Consider the following 14,502-nt stretch of genomic DNA (forward strand, 5'->3'; position numbering starts at 1 on the left):
TTTGTGTATTAAGACAATAAAAAATAAATAATTATTAATATATAAAAATTACTGAAACTAATTTGACCATTAAAACAATAAATAATAAAGAATTACATATATATAAAAATTAAATATATTACTACACTTCCAAATTCATAACTATATTTATATAATTTGTTTATTATATATATGTTAATAATCTTTAAGATTTTAAAACTTAATTTTTTTATTATTTTTATTATTATATATTGTTTTTTCTACTTACTTTTTCTACTTATGCAATAAAAAATGTTTAGATATTAATAAAAAGAAAAGTAATTAGGAATTATTTATAATTCTATTAATAAAAATTAGAAGTAAAATATTTTAATATGCGTTTCATTGTCCTCTTCTTTCCTTATTACTGCATTTTGTATTTTTATTCAAAAGTTTAATTAGAAGTTTTTAGGCCAATAACTTTAAACATATAAAGGATTAAAGGCGCTGGCTGATCTCAAAATTTTTTTATATTCATATTTATAAGCATGGTTTAATGTCTCGGTATAGACTAAATAAATAGGAATCTACTTTTTAACAAATATGAATAATCATACAAACATAAGTATTTAAAAATACTTATATTGACAACAGCAATTTAAACTAACGATTTCTCAGGCTAGAACTTCCAATATCCTTTACTTTTATAGTAAAGATTCACAGTACTAATGATGTTTATTGAAGAAATTTCTAATTGTGGACATATTCTCACATGATAATCACTTGGCGTTTATTTGTATGTAATATTACATTTTCACTAGATGTTGGGATTGCATGTTATATGGCAATCAACTGCATTTTCTATAGAGTAATTGTTGTTTTGATATGATAACCATAAAAATCTATTCTAATGCATTTGTGATGTCAGCCCATATTAACTAAATATCGTTAATTTTAAATTTAAGTAACAAACTGTGATAAATACAAACTGTGATAAAAGTCAAGGAACAAAAACAAAAGTAAATTCGTGTATAAATAAAAGTCAAAAATTAGAAATGGGTGTAACCTACTTTCTACACATATTACGCCCAACTATTACTATTAAGTTAAAAATGTTAATTAGTTTATGAAGTGGAAAAACAGTTTTAAATAATTACTATATTTTAACTAAGGCAATAATTAGGGAAATTCTACAGGTAGTTTTCGCGTGTTTACACTTGAGATATATAATTACGATAAGTTACACATAATTATTATTTATTTCTTGAGTTAATTATATTTATACTTTTATTATATGATTTTTAACTTTGTTTATAAAAAATTCCCATTCAAGTCACTTACAAAATTGTCTTATTCTATAGATAGTCGCAGTTTAACATGACGCACAGAAAGATGTGTTCATATAAACAAGTATAGATAAACAACTGTAATTTAATTGTATTAAAAAAAAAAAATTAGATTAGTAAAAAATTAGAAAAAGAGATTAATAACTATAACATGATCTAAAATAAAATTCTCATTCTTTAAAAAATTTTTTTAATGAAAATCATAAAAATAAGTTCCATTAACCAAAAAAATTTTTTTTCCTCTTAAAGTCGCCCCTATCGAGTGTAATCCTGGCATACTAGTGCTTGCTTCAATCCAATCTATATTTATATATCAATCCAATCTATATCAATACATTTACAACCACAATAGACTAGAATGGTTTTCGAGAAGTGATAATTTTTGTTTCGGGAGTAAAATGAAGTCACATGAAATCATAACAGGCGAGAACAGTATTTGATGAATAATATTCGTTGGATTTATCACCAAAACAACAATGGCTTAGTGTCATTCCAAAGTATAACTAAGTCTATATTGAGTACAAGTGATAGTAATTGGGTTTTCCTTGGAATGCTCTAACATAGGTATAATTTTACTTTTATCCTAGTATCCTTAATTCTAGTACCTCAAACCTAATCCTAGGATCAATGTGCAGGCAACTTTCGCTGTCGTGGATCTGATTTAGCTATGTAAGGAACTGTCGTGGTAGCTGTGTTTGATATCTAAAATAACACAGATTAACTTTGTGTTTTCACTCAATATGAATTTATATTTTTTAATTGCTTACTATGACCTGAAGAACAACAGATGTATTAGATAGGCCTAGCTGCTCTCCAAGAAGAAAATTAGATCTTAACATATAAGTTTAATTGGTATACGAATTTCTTTGCAGTAAATTACTATGGATATGTTGATCGACACATTATAATGATACTTGTGTTGAGAACACTATAATTGGAATTTCACGACAGGTTATCAGTATCCTTGGTTATATACAGAGCTTCATATTCACAGAAAAAGAAAAAAGACGGTATCTATGTGATATATGAATTTAGTTTGATTACACAGTCAAACTGTTAGGTGGAAGTGTATCTGCCTATCAACCACTGTAACTAATCAACCAACTGATTAACTTATTGTCATATATAATTTTTCAAACAATCTATTTATTATAAAATTTAATAAGATAATCCTAAAGGATCCGAGAAAGTCTACTCAAAATAGAACAAGTAGCCATATAAACACAACTCAATGTCATTAGAGGATTGATATAATGATGCTTATTATGAATTCATATAACTTATCATTCTTTCAAACCTTCCTTCATTGCATTGCCAATATTTTAAAAAGCTTTATACATATTTTTAACACTTTATGCAAAAATAATAATTGTATAAAAAAATAATTCTGACTGGATGATTGAAGCTATTTACAATTATTCTCTCAAACTATGAAATGAATTATTTTTTTAAATTAATAATATTAAATTAAGAACTACAAAAATGAAAAATCTTCATTAGTTAATAAAAAATACAAAGTTATTTTTTATTATTGAAGTTTCCATACTTAATTTTCCTTTTTGAAAGCACTGAAAAGTAACAATTAATTATCACAATAACATTAAACAAAAACAGTTGGTGATAATTATTTGTAAATAATTAATTATTTCGCTCATTGCCTTAAAAAAAGTAAATAAGGATATGAAATTTTTATGTTAATGACACTTCAATGGCCGCTAAAGGAAAATGTGTTCTACAAACAGAGAGAATGCGTCATTAACTTGTAGTGCCAATCATCAGATTTATTTTTATTTTTATAAAAATTATTTTTTTCTGTTAAGGATATAAAATATTTATTATAACTTTGAGCATATTGTGAAATATTTTTAATCATACTCTTTTGTATTTATATACTTAATAATAATACAAAAGATTTAATGAGTAAACAAATATCAGATTATAAGTTTTTATATTTGTATTTTTATATATATATTTTATATTAAAACAACCTAATAGCTTCAAAAGACTCATTTATTTACCATGTTACTATCCATTATGCGGTAGAAAACGTTTGCCCACTTAAAGGTCTTTCTTAATGAAGTTTCTTGTCCGATATTTCATTAAACTAACAAAGTGTTTTCCGGTTCCAAAGTAAGTTACTTGAAACAGCTAACGTTTTTCTAACGTTAAAGTACCGTTGCTTATTAAGCTCATAAAGCGTCCATTGCGATTGGATAACCTTGTCGATCATTGAATTTTTACAAGGGCGCAATATTAGACATGCAAATCGTAATTTTAAAAGAAGCAGAAACTAACTTGTAAGAATTAAAAAGCTGATATTTAAGCTTCCTATAATGAGAGAATCGAGAACTGTAATCCTTATTACAGTTGAAAGAGAGCAGAGACATGAAAAACGTTACATTATGCCGTCGTCTTCCAAACAAAAGCGATATAAGCTATTGCCAGCTGGGCCCAGATAAAAAAGAAAAACCTTAAACTTAAATCATGAGTGAGCAAAAAAATGCCAAAGAAAATCTTACCTTGTGTTGTTGTGATCTCAAAAAATACCATTTCTACCAAATGGTAGTTCTTTAAATATACAGTCACAAAAAAACTTTTATACTTTTCAGTAATTTCATTTAAGGCCAAATTTATTATCTCTGCAGACATTTTTAAATTGTTTGATTCAGGTTGAATCTAACCGTTTACAGTTAGCATTCCAACTGTTTTGGGCAAAACTGAGAAATTCTACCACATTACCTTATAATATCGTAACTCCGGATCCAATAATTCAGTTAAATATATTGTCTTGAGTAGTTTTATGTTCAAATATATAAAACTTTTATTATTATTTTTTTATTTGCCATATCCAATTAATAAAAAATAAGCTGCAGAGTAAGTAATAATAGAAAATAGATGCAATTATTATTAATTAATTACCAAGTAGTTAATTGAATCAATTTATAAATTATTTTAATTGCTGTAAATTATTTTTATGAAAGTAAAAACTTGACTTCATTTATAATATCATAACTTTTATTATACTTTTATTAATTTGTAATTTAAACAATATAACAATTAGCAAATACTATGGATTTAATAAAGTCAAAATGATTACATACACGATATTTTTTTTTTTATTTTTTTTATTGTAATTGCACCTAGTCTACTTAAACTAATTAGCAATATTGATAAGACGGGGTACATATAAGATATATTATTATTACAATAGTCATTGCTTTTTGTAAATATTAGTAGTTTCAGATTTGTAAAATAAAGATTATTTTAATGCAAGACATGTTTTCATTATGAAGCTTAATTATACTTATCTCTTGTCACCAAATATTAACTTTAATAACCTAACTTTTATTTGAATAGAGAAATTTTTGAGCAGTAGTGAACTACAACCACAAAATGTTATTATTTTTAATTAAAACCAGGTTTCACTGACCATACAGCTGTATTGAGTATTGTCAGATTCCCATCATCAGTGAACTTTTTAAAAATACTTCTTATACTTAATTATGCGTAAATAATTTATTAATACTGCAAGTGCGAAGGATTCAACTTAAACCCTATCAAATTTGAAGCTCAGAATCAGTGTTAATTAGCTAACTGGCCCAAAGCCGTACCTGACTTTGCTTGTGTTCTTAGTTTTTCTAAATGATTTTCTATCATAATACATGATTTTTTAATATGATGACTATGAAAAGCATAAGCCCATCTTCTACATATTTTCTTATTAGTTACCAGTACGCAATTTAAATACTCATCACTTAATAAATTTGTTGAACAATTCTCTATGCTTCCACTTACTAACAGTCAGTAGGTAATTTTAATAAAAGTATTGAACCATAGAGAGAACATCAAAAATAATTAATTTCAAAACATTTAGTAACAAAATTCCTATAATAATTCGTTGATTTTAATTATTATTTACTTTTAACAGGAACTCTTGTGGCACTTTTATGTTGTTTACAAATACAAACAAGATATTTCACTTCAAAGTAAGCACAAATTTTGCTGCATACTTCAGGGCTGATGTCGAAGGACATCTCATCTAACTATTTGTATAAAAACTCAAATAATTGAAATACATTAATGTCAAAATTGTTATGTAAAAATAATTTTGTGAACTCTGCGTTATTAGCAACAATGTACATATTTAAAGTAAAATCGTTTGTTACAGTAGCCACATAATTTAGTGCTCGTAGCAACATAAATCGCAGCAAAAACATTGAAAATGTTTGATTTATGTTCGTTGCAAACATCAAAAACATCAAAAACATCACAGCAATGACAACAAAAACAGCAGCAACACAGCAACATGGCAACAATTTACGAACAATGAAAGTATGTTGCTTACATTACTTTCACAATATAAAAATGGCACAAAAAACTTTCACTTCCAAAGTTAGGTCAACAGGAAAAAATCAATATACACAAAGAAATGTGTTTATATATGTGGAAACATATTAAAGCCTTAGTCCGTGTTCATATATACATACAGACATAGCAAAAAAAAGTGTATATAAACAATGAATTTAAAAAAATATAAATAATATACAGCAAATGAAAATCTGTTTCGAGTAAAAACAAAGGAAGGAAAAAGTTTATTCGAAAGGACGAAAACTGCGTACGAATCTACTTTTGGCTTCTAGAAAAAAATGCTGAAAGGAAGAGCAAAATGTATAAATACAAAATAATAAATTAGGAACAAATTCAACAAAAAAAGAAAAAAATTATAAATTAAAAAAAATTCACAAAAAAAGTAGAAATCATAATACTTACGCAAAAATTAAACTCAAGGAAGCTGCAAAAAAGAAAACAACTGAAACACAAAAAAGGACACCAAAGCAAAGTGAAACAAAAGTTTACGTTGAACTTTACGATGGATGGGGGCAGCACGTGCAAAGTTTTTACTTATTTATTTTTTGCTGAACTTGCTGCCATTTTGTTTTACCTCTATTTTTTAGAGCTCCATTTTTTTGCTTCAAAGTCGCGCCATTATAATTTTAATAACTATGCCATGTCATGTGCAATCTGCATATTGCACGCTGTTGGCTTCATTAAGCCGTGTGCATCGAAAAAATCCTGGAAAATTTTTAGCAAGGAAAAGCGAAAAACTTCAAGTTTAGGTTTTGAGGAGAATTGTGCTTTTCTTTTTGTTTTTCTTTTCATGTGAATTGTGTTAGTTGTGTTAGCGCATCCTTACATTGAATACCTTCATAAAGTGTCTCTCAGAAATATAAGGACATTGGCGGCTTTCGCACAAGCGATTTTCATTTAAGGATATTCCACATTGGATTTCTGTCAATGTTTCATTTCAGGCAATTTGCTTGGTTGGCAAATTGGATGAAATTTGCTGCAATATGCTAAAGGAATTAAGTAAATTATTCGTTGCAGCGGGAACTAAAGTGGAACAGATTGTGTTTATTATTAAACAACTGCTGGTTTTCCAGTTAAGGTGTGGTATAAGAAAACTGAGCTCTTAAATTCATATAAAAATAAACAATCTTACTACAAAAAGCTTTATTTATTTAATGAATTTATTTGCAATAGCATATTTACTTTCAATCAATAATTCTGAAATTAACTGCAATACGTTTTTCGCATCATTAAACCAAAAGTTGCATTCTTTTTCCTAATTATCAATAGTTCTCGTTATTTTTGTATCTTACTAACGCTTGTTATTTTGCTAATTATACGCAATATTTTTGAAATGTGAAATAATAAATAATTTATAATACATTCATATATACTGTGTAATTATTAAAATTGATAGTTCATTAGTTATTTTATAAGCAAGCCATGTGCACATGGTTTGTAAGTTTTATTGAGATATCTACACATAGTCTCTACGAAAGCTTTTATTCGATTAACTTAAAATCGATGTGATAAGTTTATACATACCTGCAAAAATAGACCTAGCTCCTTACATTAATTTATCAGAAAAATATGTGGCTTACAAAACCTGATATCACCTTGAACTCTTTGAAATCTTCTTAGACAACTAAATACATTTCTGATTAATATAAACGTATGGGGTGTGAAATCTATAAAATCTCCAAATTATAAAAGAATTTCTAGAGGAAGAATTTTGTTACAATTAAGTTGGTTTTAATTTTCTGATATACTATATCAAAAGTATTTATATATAGTCTTATATACAGAGCTATATTTTTAATCTTTTTCTCTAAGAAACTATTAATAACGCATAAAAGCCGACTACAATATGCGACTATAAACCTTAACTTTTAAACTATTGAAAATCACTTATTCCTAACTTTACAATCTGTATACAATAATAAACTATATAATAATAACCTGTCCTTTTATTTTATTTAGGATAACATGACCAAGCCACGCATTGCTAAAATAAAATATTAATATAGTTTGAAAATACTTCAAAATATATATTAATACAAATAATATGTTAGAAAATGGCAAAAAATGATGGATCTCAGATTTCGGTCAACAAATCCAACTGACTATGGATTTATATAACTACATGTAATCCAATGTAAGACTTCATAGAACTTCTTCTACTACTTTAAATCCCATACTATTCTAAACTATACGACTTTTGATTGCTTTCCTAGGTTTCATTTCAAAATTTGTCTGACCTTAACTTTGGTCTTATACCCTTACTCAATCCATTGGCTTTTCTATTTCTAAAATTCAGTTTCTACTTGTCTTTAGTTTGTTCTTCTATATATCACCTCCTTGGATATATCTTTATATCTTAAGTATTCACCTAAGTTGTTGGTTATAGATAATAGTTGTTGATAATAGAAACATGACTGTTTCTATTTGTTTCGTTTCCATCTCTTACATTAGCACAACAGCACTAATTCTATATTGAAGATTAAAATGCCTGGTTTTAATGGTCAGCTGATTAAATCACCAGACATTGTTTAATTGGCTGAAGGTAAAATGTACTCAAAACATTTCAAAATATCATATAAAAATCATTGTAAAACGGTGTACATTTTATTATTATTTTATATATTTTTAAATATTTTTATATGTTATCTAAAATATTTTATATATTATATTTTTTATATATTTTCAAAAATTAAAAATTTTAGATTCAGAAATCTATGAATATTGATTAAAATCAATTGGAAATAAAATTTAACTAAAAAATTCATAAAGTTTTACTCTTTTCTTTTGTTAATCAAATTTTATTCCATTTTTAAAGCTTTTAAACTAATTTATTTCATATGAGTTATTAGTTTATTTATGAATTCATAAGTTTGTAAAATTGTTCAAAGAAATGGAGTTAAACCAAAATTTATGTGTGGTTCTAACGGAAAGTGCATATCCAAAATTTCCATTTAAATTATTCTCGTTTTTGATAAACGAAACAAAAACATTTATTAAAAATGCATTGTTCCCGGGTAAAAATAAATCGCGTACATTTATTCTAGCTCCGATTACAGTTCAAAAATAAAAAATTACTAAAATATATTACATAAAGTTCGTTATTTATTTTGAAAGCTTTCCCTGGAATATATTGGCAAACCGAATAAAATAGTATTTGCAATATCTAAATAAATATTTAATATCTGCAAAGCAAAAAAATTAAACAAAAGTGTTGAATAAAATTTATTTATAGTCAGTTTTAATCTATGAAAGTGTTAACCTAAAAAATAGCAACGAATCAGTATAAGAAATTTTAATAAATTTTTGATTATATTCATTTCTCATAGACTCAACCTACAAAACAGCAGATATGGTAAGTGAGAATAATGTTAATTGAACATAAATTTTTTTATATAATGTATCTATATTTCAAAGTTTCAATGATTAGGTAATATTCATTTTATAAGATATTAACAACCCGATAATATGCTCCAGGTATCGTACAATCAAATTAACACCTGTCGCGTATTGTATGAAAGGTTGAAGCCATAAGCCAACTACTTACTATTTATCTGATCGCTCCATTATAGAGTAAAATTTTAAACAGTTACAAATTTTATAAGAAGATCGGAAATATAGCATGGTAACCTACAATTTCTTTGTCTACCATAACACACCAATCAACAACTCCAGCATCCCTATAAAGCTCATATACTTATAAAGAATATTTGGTAGAATCCAGTTTAAACGAACACCTTAACTCCTTAATTTAGTAGTGGCACAATGTATTAAAAATTTATTCACAACATCGATATCGTTTGACATAATCAGGGTAATATCACTGCCGCTACAGTGACATCTAAAAGATATCTGCGAAAGCTACAAATGCACCAATTACTGCCGACAATTCTTTCAAACCTGTCAAGAATATTCTGTATCTTAGTACCACAATAAACAATAATAACAACGTAAATCAATAGCTTAGACAAGAAAATATCATTTGCTATAGGTATAACTACGGCTTCAGTAGAACACTTACCGCACCACTATTTCCATATAACGTTCTCATAGAACAATTAATCATTACTGAGAGTGGTCGAGGGAAATATTTCTTCTAATATCTTCGGTCTTTCATAAATTAAAGACGATAAACGCATTCAAACGAGAACTAAGAAAAATAAGAGCTTTATATATCACTCATCATACTAGAGTCTCTGCTAAACATAGTATCATAAACGGTTCGGAAGGTGCGTGCTGACAATTGTCAGCACTTCCACTTGGAGCCATATGTTGCCCATTGTGATTCCCTCAAAAATTTTGCCGGGGGAGGTGAGTTGCTAACCTTTGTAATCCTTGTTAAACATTTGGTTTTCCAGATGAAGTTGAGGAAATCCGATAAGTTTGCTTTCGTTATCTCTTCCACGCCAGTGAAAAAGCAATCCCCCAGGCATTGAAGTCGCCTTGTCTGAAGTCCTGAACGGAGACACAGAAAATGGTTGATAGGTGTTACTTCCTTTTCATATTGGCAACTCCTGCATAATCCACTTGTTGGAACTCACCACCGTTGGAAAATAGGCGCGCAATGGCACAGTGCCCCGTTAGTACTCCAGTAAGCACACGAACTGCAGGTTTTCTGAAACCTAAAAGGCTTTTCGTTTTATTTTTGTATAACCTTTAGACACCTTTTTGAATAACTTATTCGTAAGATGATTACCGCATTCAACTAAACCACCAACTGAAGAGTGAAAAAAATCTTTCGAACGAAAGTTGATGGAAGAAGACTTATAGCGAATAATCGTTTTGCTGATGGTATGATAAAGTTAAGTGAGCGAGAAATGCACTTGTTATATAAAACTGTACAAAATGTTCATGGAACAGATCTCATCGATTCTGTCATCGGTTTTTTAAGTATTGATTATAATAAAATTATCTAGAAGGACGGAAGTTTTTCTCATTTTCTTCATCGTTCAATGCTCTCTTTACAACCAGTATTTGTAAAATTCTTGATCGCTTCATATCGATAATCTGAATAAATCAGATATGCATTGAAAGTTACTTTCATACTAACATATTTTCAAATATTCTTCAACACTCTTACTATTCAAAGGCCTCAATATTTTCTTTCTCAATTTTTATGATAGACTATAAGTTGCATAATAATTTTGAAAAGCCTTAATAATGAAAACAATACATATAAGAATAAAGAAAAATGAAGTTGATTCTATAACTGAGGCAATAAAAATAATTAAAGTACTTAAATAGATTTTACAATTTATCTGTGTGATGAATTATGTTCCATAATAATACGGCTTATTCTTATGATAAGCAGTTTTATGATTAATTTAATAAATCTGTTGAACTATATATAAATTATGTAACATATAATGCTATAATAATACAAATTCTTTTTAATATACTAAAAATACTATACTATACTAATGCTAAAAATAATATCTTCACACTAAAAATTGTATTTAATGGATTAAATTTTTCTCCATTATCCTTCGCATTAAAGCTAAACTACTTAAGCAACAAATTTACACAACTAAATATTATTGAACTTTAATTTAATGCCTTTTTACTAAATTGCTTAATCCTCCGTTTAAAGATAAAAACTTGCATTGAGTAGATAATTCAAGGACTTAAACATTTTTGCACGAATCCTTAGGGATTAAAATGAAGTTTAAATTTTCAGTTCACCGAATCTGTTTATAGAAATTAAAATAAAATATTATCGCAGGTATTCAAGTGTAAAGACAAGCAACACCTTTGATGTACTCTTCACGATTCACGATAACAACTCTTATCATTGCTGAGTGAATGTTATCTTTTCAATTAATTTTATGAAATACATAATTTGTTTAAAAAAAGAATTAAATTAAATGAATTCAAAGCATAAAACACGTTATGAAATACTTTGAATAATAATGAAATTTAAATGAATATTAATTAAAGACTGTAATGCTCATACATTAAGGAATTTCCTCCGTAATCATTTTAAAATGAATTTTATTTAATTATTAATTAATATGCATGTATAATAAATATACTGGAAAATTAAATAAATTCAGTTTACTTGCATAATTAAATGAATTTTATAAATAAACTTCATTATTGATTGATCAATTATTAACTCAAATATGATGTAAATACCAATACTTATTTTACTTAGTAAAATACTTTTCATTAAAATGTTCTGCAGGTTAAATAATAAAAACAATTTTAATTAAATCAGGAAATTATTGTTGTGAGGCCTTTTTCTTAATGCACACTCTATTCTGATACTATAATACCACATGAATTTATTTTCTGGAGATATCTTCATGAATACTTTCAAGATCTCTTACGAGCTTAAGCAACTGCTATTATAGTTATATATGTACCTATATATAAATCTTTACTGTCTTTGAATCTACTTGAAAATATAAGTATATCTGCAGAAAATAATTGAAACTAAGCTTGAGATTTTGTAGGCTTTGTAGATCTCTAAAACAGATCACTAAGCACAACATATTTAATAAAACAGTCTAAGCAAGTAACATATAGTTACATGAAATGAAAGAAATTCGACCTTCTGCAATTAGATAGGAAACCTTTGTGGTGTCTTTTTTCTCGTAATTTTGACAAAAAAAAAGAGTTGAGCGACTTCTATCAAATCTTATCACTAATCTAAAGTTAAAACGATAATTTTGAGTTCCATAATATATAATCCACATTTTTAAATTTGAATTTAAATAACCCAACACAATAGTATAGTAGATATGTCTTTTTCAGTCACCAGTGAGCATTATTCACAGAAAGTCCAAGATGAATCGTACCTTTATGATCTTCTATTATGGTTCAGATAGGTATACATACGGATGCAAACTGTAGATTCTGTGAAGAGAATGAGGAGAGTCGGTCATACATGTGCTGTTAGAATGCCCAGCGCTAATAAACATACGGAATAGACTCTTGAGAATCTATATTCTTACGGAATAGGCAATAAAACTCTGTAAAGTAGACTCCATACTACTTTTTACTGACACAACAGGGCTTAGAGCCCTACTCTAAACCCAGAAGGGGCACAATAGATCCGACGGTCGCACTGCCATATCCCCTAACAATAATAATAATCATAATTATTTGAACATATATCTATTCAGAAACTTTAAGTTTGTTTTTATGAATAGAATCTAAAGTTTCAAATTTCTGGGAAATGGTGTTACTTTAAATAACAACTATATTTTATGCAAATATTTTAAGGTTGGCCGTTTATCTAGCCAACATAAAAATGTTTTACAAATACTAATGTATCTGAATTTTTTATGATGACACCATTTCTAAAATTTCTCGAATCTTTTGGATAATATAAAATAACGAATCAAAAAAATAAAGCAGTCTTGAAGTACTTTAGGCTGTAAAATCAAGACTATTTAAGTAGTTCTTAAGTTTTGTTTAAGGAGAAATATCTATTTTGATATTTATGTGAGTGTTCTTATTAAAATAGACTACCTATTATAATTTTAAAAAGAATCTTTACAAAACAGCTCTTTCAAAGGAAAATGAAGGATATCCTTACGCTGCTGGCTCCATATAAACAAAATCTAATCAAGACAAGTAGTATAAAATTCAAACGAGTCAAAGCATCCAAACTAATATAATCCAATCTACAAGTGTGATTAATAGCCCTGAAAGATATTCCACATAATGGTCTTTCAAAAATATGATTCTTTTTATGTATGAAACTTCCGTGGAGGACTCAGAATTTCTTAACCAGATGTATGTCTACAAAATTGTATTTCTTTATTATAATATTTATATATAAGACTTCCAATGAAATAATCTTAACATGTCATTTATATCTAAAAAAAGACAGTGAACAGTTAATATTCAGTTGGTATATGGAAAGTTACAATGTATTTTGTTAAGGAATTCCGTCCTAATATTCACTTTATAAATTACAATCTAATATAAAGTCTCACCATCTTCCGGACAAGCACATTATTCTGTCATATCAGACAATCTCATCTTGTTAAGTAATGCAAGTGGAACTGTTAAGTAAAGAGTTTTTAATCTTAACTCTGAATCTGCTAATTAAAAGGGCGTCTTTACTTCCAAATCACTTGTACAGAGAGTAACCGTTTCACAGACCTTTTATTGAATTTTAATTGTGTCATAAAATTATTAAATCAATAAAATCAACTGAATTGTATGGCAAAATTAATTTATTATTTGGGTTTTAAATACTAAAATAAACTCTCTTCCCCTAATATTAAAATTGAACTTAAATATTAATTTAACAAACTTTGCAAAATATATTAAAAACAATCTCAAAATTAAAAACTTAATTGTTTGTTTTTATTAATGTTTTCTAAAAGAAAAGACATAAAACTGAACTGTGGAATATTAATAATCGCAATCACAGCATAAAATCTCGAGTATAATTCAGCACTGGTCACAATAATTTTCCATGTAATTAACTTTTAGTGTTTTTTTTTAAATTTAAAAAATGTTTTAAATTAAATACTTATATTACAATTACTAAAACAAAATTTTTTTGTTTTTCATTGCAGTATGGATTTGTTAATTATGCTTTGGAACTGCTGGTGCTAAAGCATTTTGGAGAGGAAATATGGGAAAAAATAAAGTGAGTGATGCAAGAAATTTTAATTAATAAAAAACTTTATATTAAACAATTTTTTAAATTAAATTGAAATGTGTAAAAACCAGAAATAATTTTTAAAAAATGCTGCAAAATGTGGTAAAATAAGTATTTCAGTTAAAAATATTTAAGCAAATCATATGAAACTAAACAAATTAGATATAGAAAACATAGGTTGTTAGATATATAGACAATAATTTAATATAA

General features: G+C 27.0%; 1 long non-coding RNA gene across 1 annotated transcript; it reads left to right on the forward strand.

The window, feature by feature from the left end:
- Nucleotides 1-8,987: 8,987 nt before the first annotated feature.
- On the forward strand, nucleotides 8,988-14,280 carry LOC119682980. Its single transcript, XR_005252615.1, has 2 exons — nucleotides 8,988-9,024; nucleotides 14,207-14,280. It is a non-coding gene; the product is annotated as an uncharacterized LOC119682980 (long non-coding RNA).
- Nucleotides 14,281-14,502: the final 222 nt, after the last annotated feature.

The sequence above is a fragment of the Teleopsis dalmanni genome, chromosome 2, assembly GCF_002237135.1.
Source record: "Teleopsis dalmanni isolate 2A chromosome 2, ASM223713v2, whole genome shotgun sequence".
In the NCBI taxonomy this organism is placed as follows: Eukaryota; Metazoa; Arthropoda; class Insecta; order Diptera; family Diopsidae; genus Teleopsis; species Teleopsis dalmanni.